This window comes from Notamacropus eugenii, chromosome 5 (genome assembly GCF_028372415.1).
Source record: "Notamacropus eugenii isolate mMacEug1 chromosome 5, mMacEug1.pri_v2, whole genome shotgun sequence".
Lineage (NCBI taxonomy): Eukaryota > Metazoa > Chordata > Mammalia > Diprotodontia > Macropodidae > Notamacropus > Notamacropus eugenii.
In genome coordinates, this window is record NC_092876.1 from 241,023,544 (window position 1) to 241,044,679 (window position 21,136).

Below are 21,136 nucleotides of genomic sequence, written 5' to 3' on the forward strand. Positions count from 1 at the left end.
ATAGAAACAGAAAGGTTAGGCTAGAGCCAGATATCCAAGTCTTAAAATGCCAAACCAAGAAGTATGTATTTTTGATCCTAAAGGAAATAGGGAGTTGCTGATGCTTTTTGAGTGACAGAGTAGAACAGTCAGACCTGTGCTTTAAGAATATCATCTTGGCAACACATCCACATGGAATATACCCATCTAGCTACCTGAAGAGTTGGAAAGACCAAAGAAAGAACAAACTTATTTTCCCTGGAGAGGAAGCCAACACTTTCTCATCCAACTTATTTCCCCACAAAAGTCAAACAGGAGTCCATAGTGCAAATGCAAAAGTCAAAGGGGTTTCTCAGGCTTACTTTGGTGTTTTTTTTTGTTTTGCTTCTTTTAAAAATTAAATTAATTTTCTTCAATAACAAAAATCCATTTTCTCTCCATCCTTCATCTTTTAAAAGAAAATCTTTTAAACAAATATGCAATCAATCAAAACAAATTCCCACATTGGCTATCTCCAAAAGAATATATACATCTCATTCTCTACCCTGAACTCATCTTCACTCTGTCTAGACATAGGTAGGACCAACCTCTGGTATCAAGGTGAGTGATATTGCATTGATCACACTTGGAAAAAGCCTTTTAAAGTTGTCTTTACAGTATCATTGTTAATGTACAAATTGTTCTCCTGGTTCTGCTCACTTCATTCTACCCCAGCTCATACAAATCATTCCAGATTTCTCTGAAATCATCCCTTTTATCATTTCTTATAACATAAGAGAATTACATTATTTTAATGTCATAATTTTTCCAGGTTTTCCCAATTGATGGACATCCTCTTGATTTCAAGTACTTTGCCACCACACACACACATGCACACAAAAAGCTGCTATGAATATTTTTGTGCATGTGGTTCTTTTTCTTCTTTCTTTGAATATAAGAGTAGTAGCCGTATACTTTGGATAAGGGTGGAAGGAAGAGTCTCCTTAGAGGATTCTCCTTCCTTTTGGCTCTCTACTCCAATTATTTAGCTGGGAGGATTTTAAATGCTTTCTATCGAACACTCATAATAGATTCTACACATTCTAATTACCCCCAAGCCAAGTCATACTTAATATCACTTAGAGTACAGTGGTGGCCCCTCATTTATAGTCTCAACATTCAACTACTTATGGATCCTGAAAACCCAGCTCTCTAGCATGCAACTGTCTTAGTGGATTTGAGTCAAGATTTTCCTACTAACAAAGAGAGTGGGGCTGTTATTTAAGGATTTGGCTTATTTACAACTATAAATTCTCATCATCCTCTACATATCTGCCTACTCTTTCTTCTACAATCCCATTGGAGTAGCCATGCAAAGTTGGTCAGGAAAATGAGATATGAACAATCAGTGAAGACCAAAACCAGACTTATAAAATGTTCCTGAAGCTTAGAATCCAGTGCACTAGTACATGATACTCAGTAAGTATCTTGAGTAGGTTATTTCACCTTTCTAAGTCTCACTTTCCTCACTTGAAAACTGAAGGGATTTGGATTTAACTCCTTCCTAGTTCTAATACACTATAATACATACACCCTTATAGCTCCAGGCATCTCTTTGACCTATCTCATGCTCAGCAGATGTCTTTCTGTCACATTTAACTCCCCTGGGTTAAGATGAATTCTGTTCAAACTTTTTGCTACTTCTTTCCTTAACGAGAGCCCATCAGCAAACATGGAAGGGAGCTAGGGACAGTGAGTGATTCAGAGGAAACAGAAAATTTGAAACAGATTGGCTTCCAAGAGTTTGTCAGAATAGGCTCTTGAAGTCATCTTGCTTGACTCTCCATACTCCGACTACCAGCTACTAAGACTCTCATACTGGGCTCTTCATAATTTAGAATAAATGATACATAGCCAACTCTTGATTGTCTGGAGGCTGATTATCTGGTGTATGGGTTACTTAGGGAGCTAACTGCCTTCTGCCCCTCCTCTTCCTTTCTCCTTCCATCTTTCTTCTGGCCACTTAAATACTTCCTTCCTTCTGTAACAGAGGATGATAAAAGGGAAAGAGAAAGGGAAGATACCAAATTTTTGCCACTGATTTTCAACTCTCAAGAAAAACTGGTAGAAAATAATGACTAATATTAAACGGGGAGGGGATGTTTCCAGTGTTTTTTCTATCACTGAGAGAGGCACTGTGCATAGTGAACAGAAAGCCAACCTCAAATATTCAGGGGGAAAGTCATTTAATTTCTCAGTACAACTCTTTAAGACTATAAATTCCCTCCCATAGATGACAATCCTCCCCTCATTTCCACAGTACAGAGTTTCACTTTCCATACACAGATAAACATCATAAACAACAGTTCTAAAGTGTCCAAGATGAAGAATCAATAGACTTTCCCATTATTTTAGTCCACAAGTCAATAATGGAATGCCTAGACACAAAGAGAAAAGACAAGGGACTTTCTCCAGGGCTGTTGTTATTCCTTCATTTTTGAAGAGGACCAATGACATCGTAGTGCCTCCGTTTCTTCACTTGTAAGTTGAGGATAGGAATACAATACTTATCTTAACAACTTGTTGGGAGGAAAATACTTGTCTTAAAAAAAAAAAACTTAAAGCACTATCTATATACGGAAGCAGCTGTCACTATTCTTCTTCCTTTTGAACAGTAATCCCTGGGTAAATCCACTTAAGATTAAAAGGTGCTTTTGACTTTTTAGAATGATATTCTTTTCTTTAGGCAACTAGGTGGGGAAGTGATCACTGCACCTGGAGTCACAGGCCACTCTTCCCGATTTCAAATTTGGCCTCAACATGTGTTGATCTTGTGTGTGTGATCAAGTCACTTAATCCTATTTACCTCAGTTTCCTCATCTGTAAAATGAGCTTGGGAAGAAAATGGCAAACTACTCCAGTATCTTAGCCAAGAAAACCCCAAATGCAGTCACAAAAATGTTGGATGTGACTGAGCGATAAAAACAATAAATTCTTTCCTTTAACTTTACAGCTTTATGAGCATGCTTCAATTTTGTAAATGCCAATGGAGAACTAGCACTTTTAATTATAATAGTATAGAGTATGCCTTCAATTTTTTGGGGGCAGCATAAGATACAATTTCAATATAATACATAAGAACTGTGCCACCTTTACAGCTAAAGATACACTGAAGCCAGGGGACAAAAGCCCTTGCTAAACTCCAACCTTCTCAGCATACAATTAACATTTCATTTTGACTTTAATTTGCAGAGTTCGAAAGGATAGGTTTCAGTATTGCACAGAGGGAGTTAGCAACCCAACTCTCATTAATGTTAATGCGAGCAATGTGGCTCAACCGAGCACTGAAAATTTACCCCATGGTGTTGTGGAGCTCCAACTGATTGCCTTTTCCAAGAATCCACACACCTAAACTCCTTTGCATCTCGTGTTATTTTTCCATATTGGTGGTTGATATTTTTTAATTTTACTCCTCTATTTACATGTCACTATTGTACGTAATCCACAACTTATTAGAATTCACTTTAATACTCTACTTATCTTCTGTATCTTGTTTTTTTATTGTGACTTTTATGAACTATGCTAGTTGGTATCTGGTGGACAATTTTCAGACCATAAACTAATTAACAAATGCAGATTGATAATCCCCCATGGAAATCATGGAAAAATCAAACATAAATCTTATTTCTCCAAGGTGGGCATATGCAGGGGTAACACCTACTGAGATAGCAGTAGTGGAGTCATTTTTGGAAAAATGGTGTTAGAAATGAGTTTGGGATTCACTTTGAATCCAAGGGATAGGAATTTTCATTTTCTTTCCCATTAATTTTTTTAATGACAGATGGTGCTGTGAACAGTAAAAGGTACCAAAAGAAATTAATTTCCTTCCTACAGTGTGATCTGTACAATTTCACACCTGTTCTGTTTCCTTTGCTCTAAGACAATATGTTCACCCATCATCCCTGGAAAAGGCCTTAGCACTCTTCCCAAGACCAGTGCTAAGCATGAGTTTTTAGAAAGACAACATTCTATTTATCAGACTCTAGAGCATTTTGTTTTGTGATGTTTTTAAAATCCCTCATGTACTGAGACTATAAATCTGGAAACAGGATCAATAGTTTCCCCAACTAAGCAGCATTTTATTGTTGTTCTTAAAAACAAAGACTTTGGGGAGGTAGATAAGGTTCTCTAAGATTCCCTAAGGTTCTATCCAGTCTTAAAATGCTAGGATTCCATAATTCTATGATTCTAAATACTCTGGCTAATTTTTTTGCTGTTTTTCATCCATTTTTCAGTCATTTCTGACTCTTCCTGACTCCATCTGAGGTTTTCTTGGCAAGAATACTGGCGTGGTTTACCATTTTCCTTTTCCAACTCATTTTATGTATGAGTAAACTGAGGCAAACAGGGTTAAGTGACTTGCCTAGGGTTATATGGCTATTAAGATGGAGGTTAGATTTGTACTCAGATTTAACTCCAGGTCTGGTGTTCTATCTACTGTGCCACCTAGCTGCTCCACTGCTGCTAATACTAGAGGAAATAAGGCGATCCAGTGGATAGAACACTGGACTGGAGTCAGGAAGAACTGAGTTCAAATCCTGCTACTTACTAGTTAGTCTGTGTGACCCCAGACACATCACTTAACCTCTGTCTCCCTCATTTTCCTAAAATAAGGATAATAGTAGTATATACCTCCCAGGGTTGTTGTGAGAATAAATAAGAAAATTTCTGAAAGGCATTTGGCAAATCTTAAAGGTGACTTTTATTATCAAAGGTAGTTTTTATTATTAATTTGTTTAATAAATATTGTTTAAGTAATTATTTAATTTAGTTTATTATGAGGTACTGGAATCTGGAGTGGCTACATTAGATAATAGTGCATTAGATAGAATGCCAGGCCTGGAGTCAGGAAGAACCCTCTCTGAGTTCAACCTTGGCCTTAGGGACTTACAAGCTGTGTGTGAGTATACAACATGATTATTATGGAAGTCTTTTGCAAAATGATACATATTTAGTCTGTATTGAATTGCTTGCCTTCTCTGTGGGGATGGGTAGGAAGGGAGGGAGGGAGAGAAGATGGAATTCAAAGTATTAGTAACAAATGTTGAGGATTTTTATTGCATATAACCAGGAAATAAGAAATACAGGGAACGAATGGGGTATAGAAATTTATCTTGCCCTACAAGAAAAGAGAGAAGATGGGGATAAGGGAAGGGTGGGGTGTGAAAGAAGGGAGGGTACATTGAGGGAAGGAGTAATCAGAATGCAAGGTATTAGGAAACAAGGGGAGGGTAGTGATCGGGAGAAAAATTTTACATGTTACAAAGTGATGTAAAAGCAATTAGTATTAAAACAATTGACTGAATTAATTACTGAGAATAAATTTATTTGGAGAAAAGAATTTTAGTCTAAATTTCCTAGAGGCAGATAACCTGGGGTAAAATTTGGCACTGATGGAAAAGTTAATGGTAAATTTGATTTTATGATTGCTATTTAATCAGGAACTAGAGCATGTATAGAAAGGCATGTAAGCCACTTAAGACTTGCCTCAAAAGATGTTCCTTAGCCAAAGTGAAATTACAATCATATTTGAAACCTTGTTATTGGAACTTGCTATTTTAAGATGCTATGGGACTATTAAGTGACTGTTTTTCTGAGTCTAAGTCCAGGTATAGATAGCAAGAAAGGCGGTCCAAGCCTCTAATCCATGATATCAGTCAGCCTGTGAGATGCTGGTATGAAATGAAAAAAAGGTGATCTCATGGGAAGGGTGGGAGAGCAACTATTCAGCCTGGGCTGAGGTAGGATTGTCCTGACTCAGTTTCCCCCCTGACACCTGGCAGACTTTGAGCCTGACTGAATGCAAGTGGACAATCTAATCCTACCTGGAATTGCCATGAAGTTGGGGAGATATTGGTTCCCTGCAATGTCCCTAATCTTAGTGGCAATTTCCTATAGTCAAAAGGTTTGTAAGCTTAGTACCAGATCTATTAAATTATAGATTGTTGGCAGGGGAATATCCGAGGTTAAGTCTAAAATTAAGTTATTAGGCTTAGGACTTTAGACCAACAACAATTTAGAGTGTTTTAATTCTTAATAATGCTTAGTAATTCTTAGTAATTAGGTCAAGGGCTTGTAAAGTTAGCACACATAAATATTATTTGTGTCTCAGTTGGTTAATGTTTAAAAAAAACTTCTTTTGTAGTCTATATTGTAAATGCTTTAAAAAGAAGCATCACCTGACCAAAAGTTGGAATTGTTTTATGTGATATGATCTGTTTTAAAAATGAAAAATAAAAAAAAATTTTTTTTAAAGTTTACAGCTTGTTTGACTTTTCACATAACAAAATTGACTGCCATAGGAGGGCAACAACAATTCCTGTTGCTGAATTTAACAAATGACTGGACATTTTTATGATCACTGACGCAGTCAAGAAGAGAGAGCAAATAAAGAGATGGTTGATTAAATCCTCTTCACAGAAGATTCAGGAGATTCAATGGAGTTTTTTCTTCTCTATGAAGATGCATATATAAAAGAAGAGTTCAGAGTATGTTTACTTTTTTTCCATTTCACTTAAAATTTTTTCCAATTAATAAAAATCTATTTTCTCTCCTTCCTACTTATCTTCCCACCTACTCCCCATTGTTGGTGGTATGGGGAACCTCATAAAAATTTGCAATGCTAAGCAAACAAATTCTTGCATTGTCCATTTCCAAAAAACTATGTGTTTCATACTATACTTTGAGTCTGTCATCTCTCTTTAGTGGATGGGTAGCATGCTTCATCATCAGAGCTCTGGAAGAAATCATGGTTGGTCATAGCACTACGAGTTCTTAAATCTTTCAAAGTTGTTTGTCTTTATAATGCTGTTGGGTTTTCTTTTCTTGTTTTGTTTTGGGTTTTTTTGTTTGGTTTTGAAAAATTGGTCTCCTGATTCTGCTCACATCAGTTCACACAAGTCTCACCACATTTCTCAGGAACCATCCTCTTTATCATTGCTTATGGAATAATAATATCCAACACTATTAATATATAATCATTTCTGCTATAATGCTTGTTTTGAAAACAACTAAATTTATTCCAAAGAAATGCCACGTTTGCACAATTTTATCTGTAAGAAACAACAGCAAGAAAGCAGAAAAGTGCCCTACCTCCCAATAACTTAGGAGGTACAACTTTTCTGAAGTCCAATTTCACAAGCAAACTTTAGGTCTTTTTCAAAGTAAAGTGTTATATTTATTGTATGGCCTCTAATGCAGTAGGAACTCTGAATATAGGTGGGCTGGTCCACACCCATGCACTCCATACCCCATCCCCACTCTTCCCTCATGGCCCCAGTCTGGTGAGGCTCTTGCCCATAGCCCTAGATTTTGCCTGACCCCAAGGGAAGTGGGACATAGGTGGAGCAACAGCCCAAAGATGCAGGTGCCACCATTATTTACCGTACTCTTTATGTATTTCTTAACCATTTAACATATATAAAACTGTGCTGCCTTCTTATTAGGTTCCTATCTTTTTTTAAATGTATCACTAACAAAGTTTCTGAGTGTTGTGGCCCAAACCCTATTTTCCTCATAAGTCCTGTGGTCTTCATTGCACAAGTGCATAGTGCAGTGATTTTTAGGAATGTAGAACTGACAGTACCATAGTTCGTTCAATCATTGCCTAATTAACGGATATTTCAGAAATAGGCTCCCAAATTACAAAAACTATGCATAACCTTTGACACAGAATACCACTCCTATGCCTATACCCCCAAAGAGATGAAAGAAGGATGAAAAGTATCTATATGTGCAAAAATATTTATAGGCAGCTTGGGGGGTGGGGGAACCAACAACTAGAAACTAAGTGTAAATTCACTTTCTTTAGATATTCAATAACCGATTTTATAGAAACAGGATTCCAATGCAATAAACCTTTCATTTTGCTGGCAATACTATTAGTCCTCTGTTGCTGTGTGTTCCCGATAAATGCTAGGTTAATTAATAGTTGTACCAAAAAATTGTATACCTCACTGGTTCCATTTAATAAGAACAGAGCTGCAATCTTCCAAATACATGCCAATATCCTTATTACTTGTTCTTGGTGAGAGATAGGGAAGCATATTTTTACTGAAAGCCACTGAGCCACAGGAAAAAATAATCAAGGGCTACATGAGTAAAAAGTAACTTAATTAAATTCTACTTGTTTTCACAGAAAAATATAAAGCATTGCACTCAACTAACTTTTTATCATTTTTAACAACTTTAAAAATTACGAATGAGGACAATAACCACAGGCTATAGACCCACAAAACTGTTTTCCTTTTGCTTGAAAGAGAAAGGCACTGGAGGCAGAATCAAGATGGCAGAGGATAGCTGCCCAGCTGGCCCAGCATACCTCTTCCTCAAGGACCAAGAAAATCCCCCAGAACCATTTGAGAATGCCAAGAAAAAGTTGTGAGTATCTTTTCCAGGCCAAGGCAACTAAGAGGGACAAACAGTTCTGTAGACACTGGAGACAGGGGCACAGTGGCTGTAGTTACATCTAGGGACAGAAAGAAAACCAAGACAGAGCACCAGGGAGGGACAAGATTCTGAAGGATCCCTGAACTAGCGCTGAGTGACAGTTCTATTGCCCCATTACCCAGTTGTGGGTCACAGATGTGGGACAGAGTGGAGCAGATGCAAACCAACACGGGCCCCATCTATATACAGAGCAAAATACAAAGTTTGGAGTGGCTGTGTGGCTCTGAGTTCAGAAGCAGAGCATCGCCTCAGTTCTAGTCTTTAGCCCAACATGAAAGCCTGCATAATTTGGGCAGAAGTCTCAGACCAAAGAAGTGCCAGCAGTTCAGTTGCTCCAGCCCTACAGAGCCCACCAGTCCAGCAGCTATCTACCAAAATCCAAGCACATAAAAGTCACCAAAAGCAAACTTCAGTTAGGAACTTTCAGAGGGCAGTGAACGAATGCCTTCCTGCAGAACACTACTTTGGAAGAAGTGAAACCTTACAGGCCTCCAGAATGACCTGTGAAAGCACCAGAAGAACAGAATCTCAAGCCAGACATCCCTCCAGAAATACACAGAGCCCAGCACTAATGTAAAGTACAAAGTCAAAAAGGGGACTGGAAGAATGAGCAAATAAACCTACAGAAAGAATACAGACATATAGAGCTGCTATGTGACAGGGAAGACCAAGACATAAATACAGCAGAAAAGAATGATATAGAAAACATGAATAAACAAAGCCTCAAAGAAAAATACACATTGTACATAATCCCATCAGGAATTCCTGAAAGAGTTAAATAAAAACAGTAAAAACCAAATGAGAGCTATAGGGGGAAAAGATATGAAAAGAGAATTAGTAACTTGGTAAAAAAAAAAAAAAAACCTTACTGAAGAAACTAATTTCTTGAAAATTAGAATTGTCTGCATGGAAGTGAATGACTCTATGAGATATCAAGAAACAATAAAACACTCAAGAAATTAGAAGAAAATATGAAATATAAAAAAATACAACTGACCTGCAAACAGATCAAGGAGAGATAATTTAAGATTCACTGGATTACCTGAAATTCATAAGCAAAAAGCAACTTATATTTCATCTTCCAAGAAATCATAAAAGAAAGCTGCCCAAATACCTTAGAATAAGAGAGAAAAATAGAAATTAAAAGAGTCTTATATTCCTACATAGGGAGATGATACTTGTAGTCCGTTGGAAATATATAATCATAAGAGGGTCTTAGAATCTAATTAGACAGAGGGATCTAGATAGCAGACTATTGTTTTTGGATAAGCATAAAAGAAAAATGGAAGGGTGGGGAGGGGAATGCACTGGGAGAGGGGCAAAGGGAGAAAAAATGGTGAAAGCTATCTCATAGAAGTAGGTTAGGCAAGGAAGACTTTACACAATGGAATGGACAGTAAGGAAGGGAGCTGGTGGCACTTGAATCTCACCTCACTCTCATCTGAACTGGTTAAAAATGGGAAGAATACACATACAGACATAATTGGATACAGACATTCATCTTACTCAACAGTAAGATGGGAAGGAGGAAGAAAGGGAATTAAGAGAAAAGGAGTTGAGATTAAGAGGGAGGGAAGAATAAGGGAAGTAGAGGCCAGAAGCAAAAAAAAAAATTCTTATAGAAGAGATGGGGAAAGGATAAAAGATTAGGATGGAGGAACATACATACTTTCACCACAACTGTGAATATGAATGGGATGAACTTACCCATAAAATGGAATTAGGAACAAGAATGCAACAATATTTTTTTTGTTTTTTTACCAGAAACCAGAAGGGGATAACAAAATTAATTAGGAACAAGAATGCAACAATACGTTTTTGGGTTTTTTTACCAGAAAGCAGAAGAGGATAACAGAATTAATTAGGAACAAGAACGCAACAACATGTTATTTATTTTTTTTACCAGAAACATGCTTGAAACAGAAACACACACATAGAGTTACAATAATGATTTGGACCATAATCTATTATGTTTTAGCTGAAGTTAAAAAGAAAAGACAGAAGTAGTGATCATGATCTCAGACACAGAAAAAGCAAAAAATAGATCTAATTAAAAGATATAAACAGAGAAAGTATATTTTGCTAAAATATATTACAAATGAATTAATAGCAATACTGAATATATGTAATACAAATATGGCATAGCAACTAAATTCTTAAAGTAAAAGATAAATGAGTTACAGAAGGAAATAGACAGTAAAACTATAATAGTGAGAGATCTCAATTTATCCCTTTCTGACCTGGATTAATCCAAACATAAAATAAATAAGAAGGTAGTTAAGGAGATGAATAGAATTTTCAAAAATTTTAGATATGATAGACCTTTGAGGAATACAGAATGGAAACAGAAAGGGGTATATCTATTTCTAAAGCAGCTATGTGAAGCAGTGGATAGAGCACCAAGCCTGGAACTAGAAAGACCTGAGTTCAAGTTTGACCTCAGACACTTACTAGCTGTGTGACCTTGGAAAAGTCATTTAAAACTGTTTGCCTCAGTTTCCTCATCTGTAAAATGAGCTGAAGAAGGAAATGGCAAACCATTCCAATATCTTTGCCAAGAAAACCCCAAATGGGTAACAATGAATGGATAGGACTGAAATGATTGAACCACAACAATACCTATTTCTCAGCTGTACATGAACTTTCACAAATAAGGCATAAAAACCTCACAAACAAATGCCAAAAATCAGAAATATTTAATACAAATTTTTTTTTTACCATAATGAAATAAGTATTACATTCAGTAAAGGAACTTTGAAGTATAGATCAAAAATTAATAGGAGACTAAAAATAAAATAATACTAAAGAATGGGTATGTCAAAAAACAAATCATAGACACAATAAGTTATTTCATCGAAGCTAATGACAACAATGAGACAACATACCAAAATTTATGGGATGCAGCCAAAGCAATACTTAAGGCAAAATTTATATCTCTAAATATTAACATCAAAAAGAAAGAAAGAGAAGATCAATGAATTGGATACGGAGCTAAAAAACTAGAAAATCATCAAATAACACCACCCTCCCCTGCTTTGAACTCCAAAATAGAAACACTGAAAAATCAAAGGGAAGATCAACAAAATTGAAAGTATAAAAAAAGAACTACTAAAACAAGGTGCTATTTATAAAAACTGACAAGTCATTGGCTAATTTGATTTTTTAAAGAAGAAAACCAAATTATCAGCATTACAAATTTTAAAAAAGCTAATTTACAAATGAAGAAGAAATAAAAACAATTTTAGGAGCTCTTTTGACCAACTTCATATCAGTGAAACTGACCATCTAAATGAAATGGATGAGTATTTATAAAAATGTAAATTGCCCAGATTAGCAGAACAAGAAAATAATACTTAGATATTTCTATTTTAGATAAATAAACTGAACAAGTCTTAATTGAACTCCCAAAGGAAAAAATAAAACAGAACCAGATGAATTTTCAAGTGAATTCTACCAAACATTTAAAGAACATTTAATTCTAATACTATGTAAACTGTTTGAAAAAATAGATAAAGAAGGGGACCTACCAAATTACTTCTATGACACAAATATGTTCTTTAATCCTAATTGGGAATGTCAAAATAGAGGAAAAACATTACAGACCAAATTCCCTAATGACTATCGATGCAAAAAACTTAACTAAAATACTAACGAGGAGATTACAGCAATGTATCACAAAGATCATACTCCACAACCAGGCTGAATTTAGAATTGACAGGATTGATCCAGTAGTAAGAAAACTATAAGCATAAAAGACCATAATAAGAAGAAAAACAATAAAAATTACATTGTTTCCATAGATACAGAAAAAGCTTTTGACAAAATGCAATACCATTCCTGTCAAAACACTAGAAAGTAAAGGAAGAAATGGAGCTTGAGTAGGACCTATCTAAACCAAGAGCCAACATTATCTGTAATGAGGACAAGCTAGAAGCCTTTCCAATAAGATCTAGAGTGAAACAAGGATGTCCATTATCTCATTACTATTCAGTATTGCACTAGAAATAAGCAAAAAGAAAACAAATATAAGTCAAGGGAATAAGCTAGGCACAGAAGAAACAAAACCATCATTTTTGTAGATGACACAGTGGGGTTTTTTTTTAGAGAACTCAAGAGAGTCAACTAAAAAAATTAACTGAAACAATTTACAACCAGCAAAATTGTGGAATATAAAATAAACCCATCAAATCATCTCTATTTCCGTATGTTAGCAACAAAATCCAGCAGAAAGATAAAAAGAGAAATTTCATTTAAAATAACCATGGTCCATCTAAAATACTTGGGAGTCTAGCTGACAAGACACACAGAAGAACCATATGAATAAAATTACAAAACACTCCATGCAGATATGAATAATTAGAGAAATATTGTTCTTGATAGTCTGAATCAATAAAATAAAAATAATAATGCAACCTAAATTAATTTACATACTCAGTGCCATGTCAATCAAACAAGTAAAGGACTACATTTTAGTGTTAGAAAAAAATAGTAACAAAATTCATATGGAGGAATAAAAGGTCAAGAATACAAAGGAATCAACGAAAAACAAATGTGAAGGAAGTAGGCCCAAAGTAAACTACAGAATCATAATTGTTTGTGGAGGTGAGTTGGGTGGGGATGATACTGGATAAACAGAGAGGTTGATCAGTGGAATAGTTTAGGTACACAACCTATACACAATCTGCTGAAGTAAAGCAGCATTGTAACCTGTTATTTGATAAAACTAAACATCTAATTATTGGAACAAAAACTCATGATTCAATAAAAACTGTAGAAAAACTGAAAAATAGTATAGCAGAAACTAGGTGAGAGGAACAACTCACAACATACAAAGTTCCAAATGAGCAAGTAATTTAAATATAAAAGGTGACATCATAAGCAAATTAGAGGAATATGGAACAAATTATCATCAGATCCATGGAGAGAGGAAGAGTTCACAACCACACAAAAGATAAAAAGGTTCACAGGGGGGAAAATGGACAATTTTGATTAAATAAAATTATAATGTTTTTGCACAAACCAAACCAATGCAAAAGCAGCAAATCAGGGGTGGGCCTGGGGAATTTTTGCAGAGAGTTTCTCTAGTAAAGATCTAATTTCTAAAATATGTAGGGAACTGAGTTAAATTTATAAGAGCTACTTTCCATTAGGTAAATCATCAAATGACATGAATAGGCACTCTTCAGAGGAAGAAATCCAAACTACCAGTAGCCATATGAAATAATGTTCTAAATCAATAATAACTTGAGAAATGAAAATTAAAACCACTCTGTTTTCTCAGCTCACACCCATCAGATTGTTTAAGTTGACAAAAATGAAAATGACAAATGGTGAAGGAGTTATCAGAAAAAAAGGTTCTCTTAAAATATTGTGGGTATATCTGTGAACCATTCTGGAAAGCAATTTGGAACTATAACCAAAAAGCTATTAAACCGTGCATATACTCTTTGACCAAACCATCACTTTATTGATTATACACCATAAAGAGGTCAATCTGTATAAATATATTTATAGCAGTTCTTTTACTGGTAGCAAACTAAGGGGATGCCAATAAATTGGGGAATGACTAAACAAGTCAATGGTATATGAATATGATGAAATACTATTGTGCTATAAAAAATTATGAAAGGAATGGTTTCAGAGAAATTTGGAAAGATTTATACGAACTGATGCTGAGTGAAGTAAACAGAACAATTTATACAATAACAGCATTTATGTAAGGATAGATTTAGAAACTATATTCAACACAATGACCAACCATAGTTCCAAAGGATTCATGATAAAACATGCTATCCACATCCAGACAGAGAAGTGATGATCTGAGAGTGCAAATCAAATCATACATAGTCTTCTTTCCTTCCTCTCCATGTTCCTCCCTCCTTCCTTCCTTCTATTCTACCTTGCTTCTTTCCTTTGTTTCTTTTCTTGGACATAGCTAATTCAAAAATCTGTTTTGCACAACTACACATATTTGTAATGGGTTTTGTTTTCCTTGCTGTCTCAATGGGTGGGAGAGAAGGAAGGGGAAGGAAAATTAAAAAGGAAAATAAAACTGAAGAAAAAAATGTAAAAACACATAAAAGTTAAAGAATGATTTTTTTTACAGATTTATAAATATATGGAAAACTATACCGTGTATATTTCTATTTATCAGTTCTTTCTCTAAACACATATTACCTCTTTCTTCACAAGTTCTTTATAGTTTTTTTGAGTATAGTATTCAAAATTACTGGTTGTTTGCAATTATTCTTTGAATAATATTGCTATTGCTGTATATAATGTTTCCTTGGTTATGCTTACTTCAGTTTTCATTATTTCATGCAAGTCTTTCCATGTTTTCCTAAAATCAACCAGCTTATCCTTTCTTACATCACAGTAGTATTCCATCACAATCATAGACTATAATTTGTTTAGCCATTCCTTAACTGCTCACCATCCCCTCAGTTCCTAGTTCTTTGCCACTGCAAAGAGAGCTGCTATCAATATTTTAGATCATTTAGATTCTTTTCCCATTTCCCTGATCATCTTGGGAAATGGACCTAATAGTGGTATTGCTGGGTCAAAGGGTAAAGGCAGTTTAATAACTCTGGGTACAATTCCAAATCTCTCTCTAAAATGATTGGATCACTTCACAGTTCCATCAACAGTGTACTGGTGTCCCAATTTTTCCACATCCCCTCCAACATTTATTATTTTACCTTTCTATCATTTTGGCCAATCTGATAGGAATGAGACAATATTTCAAAGTTGCTTCCATTTGCATTTCTCTAATTAAAGATGATTTAGAGAATTTTTTTCATATAACTATATATAGTTTTGATTTCTTCACTGGAAAACTGGGAGGCGGAGCCAAGATGGCGGAGTGAAAGCAATGACTCACCTAAGCTCCTGGACAAACTCCTCTGGATATCTCTGAAAGGAGAATCTGACCAAACTTTGGAGGTGTGGAATCCAGTGGGTGATAGACTTTGACAGATTCGGAGCCCAGGTTAGACTGGAAGGTCCACGGGAAGGATCTGTTCTGCGGGGGTAAGCCCCCAATGCACAGCGCAGCGCGGTCAGTGCAGCAGGGCAGAAGGGACCTGAGAAGCCCGAGAGTGGTGGGCGAAACCAGCGGAGCAGGAGACAAGCCAAACTGAGCCGGTGAGAGCCGCTGAGCGCCAGATATCAGCGCAGCAGCCCTTGAAACCTTCAGCCTGAAGACTAAACTTCGGTAAGTCACCTACTTGAACTTCCGGGAGCCAGGATGGCGGAGTGATCAGTAAATGGTCTCTCCTCCCCCCTGATGACCGTGAAAGAACCATAAAATATTTCCCCAGATAAATTCTGGATCAGCGGGAACAGCAGAAGGGGGCAAATAGTCTCATAACACCAGAGACTAGAAAAATAGCAAAGGGGGATTCTTGCTACTGTGGCAGAGGTGATCTGGAAGGACAGACGACCCAGGGCAGAGAAAATTCGCACTGAGACCCAGGCAAGCCTCAGTGCCGGGAGACGAGGCCCAGGAGGGGCGGGAACACGCATTAGCTTCTAGGCATGCCCCAGCCCTTCAGGGGAAAAGGGAAGACAATAGGGAAGCTGGGATCACCATCCCCTGACCTTGCCTTTGCCTCAGGTCAGCTGAGGAGATCTCCTGAGACCAGACCACCCCTCCCACACACCTAACAAGCTAACCCCAGGGTTGATCTGGGAAACAAAAAACAAAAACCTGCTTTTAGCCTCAACACACATCAGCTCAACACAAAGATCTGTACCTTCTGACTGAAAGAACCAGAAGCTACAACACTCAGCCAACATCATGAATCGGAAAAAGCAGACGAAAAGTGAAAAAACCATAGAATCTTTCTATGGGGATAAGGACCAAAACACAAACACCAAAGGGGTCAGAGCTGAGACTGTACTTCCATCTGAAACCTCAGAAGGGACTATGAATTTTTCGCAAGCTCAACTAGATTACCTGGAACAGCTGAAGAAGGAAATAAAAGAAAAACTGGCCAATGATTTTAAAATTATAAAAAAAGAATTCACTGATGAGAACATCACTCTGAAAAGGAAAATTGAACAAATGGAAAAGGAAGTTCAAAAATTAACTGGAGAGAATAATTCCCTAAAAGGAAGAGTTAATCATTGGAAAACTGCTTGTTCATATCCTTTGAACATTTATCAATTAGAGGATGACTCATATGCTTATAAATTTGATAAAGTTCTCTATATGTTTGAGATATGAGACCTTTATCTGAAAAACTATCTATAAAAATATTTCCCCAGTTTTTTACTTTCCTTCTAATCTTGGCTACATTGGTTTTATTTGTACAAAAACTTTTTAAAAAATAATGTGATCAAAATTATCCATTTTATATCTACAATACTCTCTGTCTCTTGTTTATTCATTAATTCTTCTCCTATCCATAAATCTGATAGGTAATGTGTTCCATGTTCTTCTAGTTTTCTTATGATATCTCCCTTTATATCCAGTCCATTTTGACCTTACCTTAATAGATGATGTAAGATACTGCTCTATACCCAATTTCTGCCAGACTGTTTCCAGTTTTCTCAACAATTTTTTCTTACTAAATAGTGTATTCTTGTCCCAAAAGTTTAAATCTTTACTTTTGTCAAACATAAGGTTACTATAATAATTTACTAATGTGTATTTTATATCTACATTGTTCCACTGATCCACCTTTCTATTTCATAGCCAGTACCTCATAGTTTTGATAATTACTGCCTTATAATACAGTTTAATATTTGGTACTGTTAAACGCCATTCCTTTACATTTTTTTCATCAATTCCTTTGATATTCTTGACTTTTTGTTCTTCCAAATGTATTTTATTATTAATTTTTGTAGCTCAAAAATTTTTTTGGTAGTTTAATTGAGATGGCATTGAATAAGTAGATTAGCATGGGTAGAATTGTCATTTTTATTTTATTGACTCTGTGTACTCATGAACAATTAATATTTCTCCAATTATTTAAATCTGGCTTTATTTGTATAAAAAGCATTTCATAATTATGTTCATGGAGTTTCTGGATTTGTCTTGGCAGATATACTCTCAAGTATTTTATATGTTCTAAAGATGTTTTAAATGAAATATTTCTTACCATCTCTTGCTAGGTTTTGTTGGTGATATACTGAAATCCTGCTATTTTATTTTATATCCTGTTATTTTGATAAAAAATTATTATTTCATCTTTTTAGTTGAAACTATGATTTTCCAGATATATCATCATATTTTCTGCAAGGAGAGACAGTTTTCTTATCTCATTGCTCCTTCTTATTCCTTTCATTTCTTTTTCTTCTCTTATTGCTACTGCTAGTATTTTTAATGCAATATTGAATAATATTGGTGATAATGGTCATCCTTATTTCACTTCACATCTTATTTGGAGGGATTCTAACATATACCCATTAGAAATAATGCTGATAAATAATGATTGTTTCAGGGAGATGATTTTTATCATTTCAAGGAAAAATCCTTTTATGCCTATGCTTTTAAGTGTTTTTAATAGAAATGAGTGTTTTACTTTGTCAAAAAGCTTTTTTTCTGTATCTATTGGGATAATCATATTTTTTTGCTACTTTTGTTATTAATATAATTAATTACAGCAATAATTTTCTTTATGTTAAACCATCCTTGCATTCCTGGTAGAAATCCCACTTGGTCATCATGAATAATCTTTGTAATATATTGTTGTAGTCTCCTGGTTAATACTTTATTTAGAATTTTTGTAATCATATTTGTTAATGAAATTGCTCTATAATTTTCCTTCAGTTTTTGCTCTTTCTGGTTTAGGTATCAACACCATATTTGTTTCATTAAAGGAGTTTTGGTAGGACTCCCTTACATATTATTCCAAATAATTTCTTTAACATTGAAATTAGTTGATCTTTAAATGTTTGACAGAATTCACTTGTAAATCCATTTGGTACTGGTGCTTTTTTTTATAAGCTCATTTATAGCCAGTTCAATTTTTTTCCTAAAATAGGTTTATTTAAATATACTATTTTTTCATCTGTTAATCTAGACAGTTTATTTTTTGTAAATATTCCATTTCACTTAAATTGTTAAATTTATTGATATAGAATTGGGCAAAATAACTCATAATAATTTCTTTGGTTTCATCTTCATTAGTGATATTAGTTCACTTTTGATACTAGTTATTTGGGAGGAGAAAGTGAGACTGGTGACCTTGCATAGCCCTCCCTCACTCAAATCAAAGTCATTTGAAAGTCATGTCATCATCTTGATGTCATGGTTCTCTTCAAGAATGAAGGACAAATGCAACCTGTGATCGAGTAGCTGCTCCTCTCCTTTCCTTTCCTCTTCATCCTTGCGGATCTTCTACCCGGGGGAAGGTACACTTCCATGGCCAAAATCTGCCTTTTTTCCTTTGGGTTTACTGGCTAGTTTTCTTGCTCAAAGACCAAGCCTTAAGCCCAATTCACTCTGGAGCTTACAGATTGGATAACAGGTCCCAGCCCACCTAGCACAGAGTGAATGTAAATATTAAATAGTAACATTGCTCTTTTACCCAGGAACCTTGAGAGTCTTCTCCTCCCAATTTGATTTTTTTTTTTTATTAAAAGGGTCATCTCTTGAGTAACTACTTAGAGAAGTCTATTCATTGAATGGGTGTATCTCAATCAAAGTGAAAATCTGATAAGACTTTAGCCCAAAATGGCCAGGGTCTCACATTGCATCCTGGCTCATCTCCAGTCATCCTGATAAATATCTGGCCACTGGACCCAGAAGGCTCTAGTGGAGAAAGTGATGCCGGTGATCTTGCATAGCCCTCCCTCACTCAAATCAAAGTCAACTGCAAGTCTTTCCATCATCTTTATGTCATAGTCCTCTTCAAGAACAAAGGACAAACACAACAACCAGTCATTTGGTTTTCTTCTGTCTTAAAAAAAATCCTATTAACCAATGGCTTATCTATTTTATTGTTCTTTTTTTCATAAAACACTTCTTGTTTTATTTATTAATTCAATGGTTTTTTTACATTCAATTTTATTACTTTCATCTTTACTTTTTAGGATTCCCAATATGTTGTTTAACTGAGGATTTTTAATCTAATTTTTTTTCCTTTTTCTAGTTTTTTTAATTGCATACCCAATTCATTGATCTGCTCTTTTTCTATTTTACTGATGTAAGCATTTAGAGATATAAATTTTCCTCTGATAATTGCTTTTGCTATATCCTATGATATGTTGTTTCATTATTATCATTCTTTTTAAAAAAATTATTGTTTCCAAGACTTGTTCTTTAACCCACTCATTCTTTAAGATTAGTCTTCAGTTAATTTTTAATGTGTTTCTATGGTCCCTTATTAAATATAATTTGATTGTATTATGATCTGCAAAAGATGCATTCAATATTTCTGTTTTTCTGTACTTAACTATAAAGCTTTTATGCCCTAATATATGGCCAGTTTTTGTAAAGGCACCATGTACCTCTGAGAAGAAGTTGTATTCCTTTCTATTCCCATTCAGTTCTCTCCAGATATCTATCAGATCTAGCTTATCTAAGATTCTATTTATTTCCTTGATGACTTTCTTATTTTTTTTATTAGATTTGTCTAGATCTGAAAGGGGAAGATTGATGTCTCCCACTATTATAGTTTTGTTATTTCCATCTATAATTCATTTAGCTTTTCCTTTTAAAATTTGGATGCTATAGCATTTGGTGCATATAGGCATAGTATTGATATTACTTCATTATCTTTGGTACCTTTTATCATAATGTAGTTTCCCTGTTTATATCTTTTAATTAAATCTATCTTAGCTTTAAAATTGTCTGAAATTATGATTGCTGCCCCTATATTTTTGTATCAGCTGAAGCATAATAAATTCTACTCCAGTTCTTTATTTTTACTCTATTTGTATCTCCCATTTTTAAATGTATCTTGTAAACAGCATATTGTTGAATTCTGGTTTTTAGTCCATTCCACTATACATTTCCATTTTATGGCGGAGTTCATCCCATTTACATTTAAAGTTATAATTACTAGCTGTGCATTTCCTTCTATCATATTTTTCATCACTGTTTATCCTTTTCTCCCTCTCTTTTTATGCTATCCCTCAAACATCTAATTGAGTTCTGCCTACTATTTCCCTAATCCATACCTCTCCTAGGAATCCTTCACTTATTTTTCCCCCTTATTCTCCTTTTCCTTAATTTATCCACCACTTTTCTTTATCCCCTTGCCCTCCTATTCTCTGTAAGTTAAAAAGACTTTTATACCCTTCTAGATGTATGTTATTCCCTCTTTAACCCAATTCTGATGAAAATAAGATTCTATCACTACCAACTCTCCACCCCCTCCTGCCTCTACTATAGCAATTCATACTTGATTTAAGTATGGAAACACCTTTGAAATCCACTTAATGAAATAAAATGGTTCCAGAAAAGAGATCTATCCCAATTTTTTAAGAGATTTTATTATTCCCTCTGGGTCCCTTATGACACCACTGAGTATGAAGCTAAAGAAGAAAGCTCTTTCAGGAATTGAAGCAAATGTAACTTTCTAACACTCTACTAAGATTGGAGGAAAAAAAGACATCAGCTTCATCTGGGTCTCCTTCACCCTCAACTTTGACAAGAAAAAGACCTTCCAGTGTTGAAGGGTCTAGTGTGTACTGGACTTCTCATCTTCCCATCGGTCCT

The 21,136-nt window shown here is 35.2% G+C and overlaps 1 protein-coding gene across 2 annotated transcripts in view; it reads right to left on the reverse strand.

Annotated features, from left to right (window-relative positions):
* The window catches only part of PDE11A (phosphodiesterase 11A), a 571,707-nt gene that overhangs the window by 416,826 nt on the left and 133,745 nt on the right, over positions 1 to 21,136 (reverse strand). The window lies entirely within an intron of this gene.